The sequence below is a fragment of the Leptopilina heterotoma genome, unplaced genomic scaffold (genome assembly GCF_015476425.1).
Source record: "Leptopilina heterotoma isolate Lh14 unplaced genomic scaffold, ASM1547642v1 Lhet_396, whole genome shotgun sequence".
Taxonomy (NCBI): Eukaryota; Metazoa; Arthropoda; class Insecta; order Hymenoptera; family Figitidae; genus Leptopilina; species Leptopilina heterotoma.
The window spans coordinates 548448-556942 of record NW_025111061.1 but is presented as its reverse complement, the minus strand read 5'-3'; positions in this window follow the sequence as shown (position 1 = coordinate 556942).

Here is an 8495-nt window from a genome sequence, read left to right as displayed (position 1 = left end):
TAGGAACATTTTTTTACAAGAGACATAGCTTGTACTGTTAATGTGATTCATATTTAAAATATTTTAAATAGAACTTATATATTACATAATTATTTAAAACCTTTTGATTATTAATTAAAGGAGGTAAATTGTTAATTTAAATAATTTTGATTTTCTCAATTAAAGAAAACTTATTTCTTTCTATTCTGGCATTTATCACTAACCAGAAATACTTCATACATAACACATTCTCAACACATTATTTTTTTCGATTGTAGACGCAGCCTAAAAATACAACATTAAAAAAAAATTTGATACACTTTTATTTAATAATAAAAAACAATTATTTGCCGAAAATAAAATAAGAATCCAAAAGAAAACAAACAGCGGCCATCTTTCTATCTTGACCAATCAAGCTTTCACGTCATTTCACGCGTGCGTAATAGCAATATACATTTTTCGAGTTCAACGATTCTATTCGATTGTTCGATTTTTCATATAAAATGAATGTATATTTATTTATAATGAAATAAATTTTTTTGTAGGAATATTGTGGCAAGCTTGCATAGCAAGCTTGCAAGATTTGTGAGTTTGCTATGCAAGCTTGCCACAATATTCCTACAAAAAAATTTATTTTCCTACAAAAATATTTATTGTACAACCTAAAAATGTACATAAAAAATAAAAATAGAATGACAAAAAATTTAATTAAACTCTCAAAAAAATTGGCTCACTTACGTCTTATTTTAAGGTGTAAAATTTGAAACAAATTCTAAATTCAAGTTGAATTGACTTTTTACAAAAATATGTTAATAGTCTTCATCACTGTCACTACTGTCATCAATATCACTATCTTCGCTGCTATCATTTGCAGTGTTAATAATTATAGATTCGATTTGAGCTGCTCTAATAGAATCGGATTTTCTTGATTTTTCTTCTTCTTCCTCTGCATGTTTTAGTTCGATGGGATTATATTCGCAGTGAGCAACAGGTATCCATAAAATTTTTACGTCATCACCACGAATGTCTTTTGCTATTTTTTCTAATAAATATTGTTTAGGATAGTGATAACGTCGGGCTAGTTGTAGCAATGATTCCTTAGTTTAATCACTGAACGATTGTACGAGGTCAGGTACAGGTACTTCACGTTTATAAAGCCAATTAATAATTTTAGCTTTGAGCCATTGAGTAGTAGGATTTCGAAAATCTGGATCAAGCATCGTATGATAAGGAGCTTGATCCAAAACAATAACTGATTTTCTTGGAAGCACTGTTAACACATGTCGAAACCATTCTTCGTAATGTTTGGCGTTCATTTCACCATGATAATCTTCTGTGCCTTTTTGTCCAATAAAGCAGTTTAAACAACCTTCAACGAAGCCATTCTTCCCACCGATGTGTAAAATAATTACTCTTTTTCCAGCTCCAGATGGCGTTATAAAACCCCAACGTTGACCATAAACTTGTTGTACATGATCACGATAGTAATCGAAATTATTGTTTTCTCTATTAACACACTGGTTTTTTGTTTAATTTTACATATTGAAAATAGAGCATTTTCATCCATTTTCTAAGTGTAGATAATTGAAATTCTGGAAGATCAGGTACATCATTATACAATTGTTCATATAATGCTTTAGTTGAAGGAAATTCTTTGTTGCAGTAGAAATCATGAATTTTTCATCGAATTATTGCTTGCAAATACTCTTTACATGGAATAAGAGGCCTCCCGCTTTTTGGCTTAATTTCTAGTTTTCCACTTATATTCCACTCTTTTGTAATTCAGTAAACACTTCTTGCCGAAATTTGCAAACAATTTGCTGTCCTTTCAAAGACTTTTGAAGTATCAGCAGGTCCAAATTTTTTTTCGTTTTCAAAATATTCCCTTGCGCAAAGAACAAAATTTTTCTCTTGCTCTAAAAAGTAATGTTTTCCAAAAAATTTATTATATTTTGTAAGTGAATTTTTATCGCTGATATTTAATTCAGAACACGGAGATATCAGCCTACTTCTATTAATATCTGATATTGTCAAATCGTTTTCCGCATCCATGTTCTGTTCAGAATCTTTGTTAAAATCATTGAAAACATCTTCACATTGAAATAATTCATTCCCTGAATCAGAAATAATCTGGTCGATTAACCCATCAAAATAACACATTTCATTAAAGTCACTATACTGGTTCAGATCGGCACTAAAATTAACAGAATTATTATCAAAATTACTATTACACTCAGTTAGAATACTAAAATGTCCATCCATGTTTTCCTCTCTATGTTGACCTGTAAAAAGTAAGTGCAGAGTTCGGACAGTACCACTTTTTTTAAACGGAAATACTAAAAATTGATTGTCTTCAGTCTTTCAAAAAACAATAACATAAATGTTATAAGCACTTGCAGCAGCTCGACACTCTAACATTGAACCATACGTATTTATGTTTCCCATTTCATATTTGTAAATATGAGGATATTTCATATTTAAACCAAATTCTGCTTCTTCACAATATTCTTCCCAATGATCAATGACAAATCGCACAATTTTTTGTCGAACTGAATAACTGCTGCGTTGTTCAAGACATTTTTTAAGACATAAAAAAAGACAATCACCTGTTCCCCCTAGATTAGTCACATAAAATTCTCTATTTTCAATTTGTATTTTAGTCTCCATTACACACGATAACACAGTAATATTATGAATTATTTAACACTATTTTAATTAGATTTTTACTTTGGAATCGAAATATTCGATATATTTTGAACTGCTGGACTTTCAAGTTTCCCGTTTAACAGTTCGAAATAGACTAAATTGGTGTTTGAAAATGCAAAAATGATGACAATTTTGACAACCGCCTTTTGTACAGAAGTTACCTGCATAATTCTCATCGGCATTTATGGATACAAATATAATATAATGTACAGCAATTGCAGAAAACAGAAACAATCTATTTTAATACCTTCTTCTATTCATACGCTGGAAGGGGTATGAGCGCAAACTCTATTGTGAAAGTAGCACCGCAGGGTGCCAAACCCTTAATATCGCCTTAAGTGGTTTTTGTTAATGACTTAATCGAGGAACAACAAACTTGTTTAATATTAAAAATTTTTTATTTTCCACACTGAATTCATAATCCTTAAATTATTACGGTTACAACCATATATTATTTGTTGAAAAAAAGTTAATTTTGAAAAAATGTAAATAAACAATACTCTGTTGTATAAAATTATTTAAGTATTGTAAAACAAAAATATGGAAAATTGAATTCTACCGCAATAAGAAACATCATATTACTATTAATTATTATTATTAAATAGAAATAATAAATATATATAGTAAGAAAAACTTCATGTCAGTCATAGCCTATGAGTGCGAGAGAGACGCACTTATGCTATTTCCGTACTTTCATATGACTGACATGTATTTGTTTAAATATTGAGAATTAAAGTCTGGCTTGATTTAAAAAAAATAGTTGGTTATAAAATAAACTTTATTATAATTAATTGTAATGAATTATAATTATATATTATAACTCATTATAATTAATTATAATAATGTTTGTTAATTTAATTTGTTTATAACATTAATAAATAATATTCTTTTAACAATATTTATGTAAAGGTACAAATAGTCACGTAATTCTACAGCCATTAAAAAAGAAACTATTTTTCTTCTTCTATAAACATGCGAGCTATTCATTTGTTAATTCAACTTAAATTAAAAGTTGTTTAAAAACATAAAAAAATTTGTTGTGGTCGAATCATCGTTTTTTGTCTTTCATCTATTAATACTCGTAAGATTTATGCAATATCGAGAAAAAACTAATCTTTTTCCTAATATTTGAGAAGAAAAGATAGTAAAGTCATTGTTTATTTGCTATTTACATTAAAATAATAATAATAAAAATTAAAAAATCAAAATTCTAAAAAGTGATTGCTTAAGTTTCTGGAAAATATAGTTTTTAGTGTTTAAAAAAGAATTTTCGAGATTTCGATAAAATCTGTGGGCTGTACACTTTTTTGAACTGTAAATTGCAGATTCAGACCACAGTCGACGTTAAGAACATTCTTTATTTTATAAATAAACAATTAAATTTGCAATAACAATTATAAAAATTAAATAATTAATTTTTTTAATTATTTCATTTTAAACTACATCATTTCCTGAAAACACACACAAAATTTTATAAAGATTCGTTTATTCTGTTCCGAGATATTAATTTTTTAATTAAACACTGCTAAAAACTTCAATTGTTTATAACTAAGTGAAATTTTATTTTTTTGAAAAATCCTTCAAGGCATTTAATTATCTCATAATTATGTTTCATTTTCATGTATTACCAAGTAAATACAGTAAATCTCAAAATTTGCTGTTACACGTCAGGAATTTTTACTCTATAAAGAACATAATAAAATAAACATTATTATAATTAATTAGTTAATATTAATTATAATATTATAATTAATTATAATGAATTATAATTTATAATTATAATTTATAATTATAATATATAATTATAATTTATAATTATAATATATAATTATAATTATATAATTTTTTATAAATTATTATAAAAAACATTATAAAATAAACATATTCGGTCAAATATTAATATTTATCGAATATAAAAATTATTTTATGTTCAGAAGAAATATTTCTTCCAATTTCTATTTCTTATTTTCGTTCCCTCTTGATTCTTTATTTCACTTTTATTTCTTTCACACTTATACATTTGGGAATCACTGACCTGCTTCTTTCTACAAAAATATAGTTTCTAGGATTTCAAATTTCCACGCCTATGGGAAATGGTTTACGATAGGTAGCACCTGTCTGCTAATAGTGCAATAAAGCAAAAAGCTCAAAATTCTTTTGCAAATAATTCATTGAAATAATTTTTTTTAGAAAATTTTTTTAATTGATTGTAATCAGTGTCGAATTCTCCGTAAAGTGCATTTTGTCTCATCTTTGTACCTTTTTTTACAACGGAGATAACATGTTTTTTCATTATTTAACATTATTTAACATTATTTAACATTATTAACATTATTGAACTATTGATGACCCTATTTTAATTATTTGGGGCTCCAGAACCTCATTTAAGGTTTAATTTGGTTTCTTGTTGACGGAAGAAAATTTTTTTTTCCCTATTATTTTTTTTTACTATTAAAATTTTTTTTTATTAGATATAATTAATTTTTTTTAAATTTCTTTACATTGTCTTAAAACCGTGTAAAAAATTAATTATAAAAGAAATTTTATTAATTAATTTTATTGCAATAACTGGTAGTGAGTAGTATGTGACGACCCTATTTTAATTAGTGGGGGCTCCAGAGCCTCATTTAAGGTTGACGCAAGGTTTTGGCCAATTGCAGAGAAATAACTTTGTCACTAATTTAAATTTCTTTATTTTATCAAAAGAATAGAAGAAGAATTTTTCTTTAAGGTCAGTTCAAAGTTAAGTTTCTGAAATTGAGAGAAAAATTTTATATAAATTTTCTTTCTCAATTTCACTGTTTGACTAGAAGTGGAGAGTATGTGATGACCCTATTTTAATAGTGGGGGCTCCAGAAATTCATTAAAGGCCAAATAAAAATTTTCTACTGACGGAAGAAGAGTTTTCTTGTTTTAATTCGATTAATATCTTAAGACGATTTAATTTGATTTTCCTCATCAAGACTTGTATGAAAATTTAAGGATGGAAAGAATTTTCTTTAATTAATTTGTTTTAAATTGACTGAGAGTGAGTAGTATGTGACGACCCTATTTTTATAGTGGGGGCTCCAGAACCTCATTTAAGGTTGACCCAAGCCTTGATGGGAAAAGAAGGAAAAATTTTGTTGTCAATTTTTTAAAATAAGATAAATTAAAGAATATTGTCTGACCAGTTGTTCACTTTTTATTTTATTACTTTTATCATTTTATTTTGCATTTTTTTTAATAAAATTATAACAAATAAAATGTTTTACAATGCCAAATAAAAATAAACACCGTGGAGGACGAACAAAAGTAAAGAAATCATTGAAAGTCAAAAATCTCGCTAAGCTAGAGGAAAAGATTTTAAGCGACAAGAATTTAGGTAGAGTTTTAGCTTCGACTAGCGAACACGCTAATAAAACTGAAACGCGATCAGAGAATTCGGGAAACTCTCTGAATTCTTGGAAAGAATTTTCCGAGTTCTTTGAGATCTTATTAAACAAAGCCGAAGCCGATATTGCTGCTGCGAAACGAGAAAGAAAAAGGAAGGAAATCGAACAGCTCGTTAAATTAGCCCTAGAAGATAGGAAAAAGGGGGATTAAATTAAAACTCGTCTTTTTTCCTTTTTGCTTCCTTCCCTTTCTCCAACAAGTCCTATAATGGCAACATCAACGAAAAATGACAGTTCCCATTGAAGACGAACGCGACTTTTCTACATTTGCCTCCCTACGTAACTGTAGAGACAAATAAAGTTTTAAACGGAAAATTGAACATCCCTATTGACTTACTGACTAAGTGCAATTACATTCTAGAATATAATCTCGGCGATAATTGCACTCTGCACCTAGGTCTAGACGACGACTGTATTAACCCTTAAACCGCACACTGCCGAATCCATCCTTAAACCGCACACTGGGTGTGCGACACCCGGGGACTTTTAAGTGTGTTCTCCAAGCTGGAATAGGATATTATCTTTTGGAAAAATTATCTTATATAGCTCAGTACATCTATTTTGAAGGAAAATAGGTTTCATAATGATTTATTTGATTTTAATAATTAAAAAAGAGTTTTTTAAAACTACTAAAATTACCTTAAACCAAAAACAGGGTGTCAAACAAGCAGAAATTTTTCGCCGACAACTTCATAAAGTTATCAAATACACAAAGACACTTGGGAGACTTTATGTCCCTCACGGAACATAAAGTTAAGTACAAAATGTATCGTCCAATAACGACACATGTTCAATTTTTAAGAAATTAACCGAAATATTAGAGTAAAAAGCTAGAATATGGGTGTCGCACACCCAGGGTGCGGTTTAAGGGTTAATGATACACTGATTCAGATTTTGGGTGTAGTCTATTTGTCGATAAACGGTGAAGAAATTTGTTTTAAGGTAGTAGAATCGATAGACGCTACTTTAAGTGGTTTAGGCCAAGGAATTTTTGGTTTCAAAGGATTATTAGAAGCAGGATTTATTCCTAGTTCGGAATTAAGTCAAGAGCTCTCTTTTCCTCCTGTAATTTAAATCCAATTTTTTTTCTTTTTCTTCCCTTGTACAGATAATTTTGTTTTGTTTTGAATTCCTTTAATATGTCAAAATAAAAAATGTCTTCTGTTCCATCGAAGCCAAAGAGAGGCAAGAAAGCCGAATTCAAGCATTCCCAGAAATCGGGAATTAAACTAGGTTCTGAAATTTTTTATAAGCTTACACACCCAATAATCAAGATTCGACCAGTGTGTTGTTGTTGTTGTGTTGTTCTTATATAATTTTATAAAAACAACAATTTACTTAATTAAGATATTCTAATAGTTTTGATTCGAAATAAGCCATACTAAGTGACGTTCACATACGGAATATTATGAAATAGAACTAATATCAATTATTCAAATAAATTAAATTGACAATTTGACTTGATCATTGATCTGACGAGGGGCAGCTCTGATTGAAATTGGGGGATTCACCTTCTTGACCCCTTTGGCCGAAGCTTAGCAGGGGGGAGTTGTGACACGGCTATTTTTGCCGTGCACAAAATATTGATTTAATTAGTAAATATTAAAGAAAAATAACACCAGAACGGGAATCGAACCGTTTGGTTCCATTTTAATTTTAGTTTGTTTATTATTTATTTTGTATAAACACTAATAATTACCTCAACTCGTCACATCGATGTTCAAAATCTAAATTATTACTCTCGGTAATTAATGATATCTCTTTCTTATTTTCTTTTGTAATCGCGAGAGTGAAAGACTCTCGCCTCTCGTCAACTCCTTACGCAACGTCACGGGAAAGACGGAATTGGAAGTCATCGTGGGAAGCGCTTCCTGGCATATATAATTGGAAGAGATTCCCGATTATCCAAGAGTGCCAGGAAGACGAATTCGCTAACTGCGAGGAGTCACCTGTCATAACATTGGGTGCGGCCATATTGGATCGGTGGCGTTTATGTCGATTCGTGCGCAGCACTCATGTGGCGCCGCGTGGAACTAATTACCGACCGCATAGTGACATTACCGACGAGTGATAATCGATCGACGAACTTTAAGTTATTAGTTTCTCTGGGACTCACCAGGAGAAAACGAGGCGCGGGTGTAGCGACGCGTTCGTTGCGAAGAAGTCAGCCATTTTTTTTATATCCATTCTCGTTCTGGCTGTCACATATAGTGCGTCACGATTGTGACTAATTCAAATATTTAAAATAAAATAAACTGTTTGTGCTTGAGATGAGCCGTGGGTCCATCCGTGGTAGACGTCGGCTTGACGGTGAGTCCCCTTTCTATTGAGTTGAGCTGTTCCTCCAACCAGTCTCAAGTTTATAATTCTTATAAT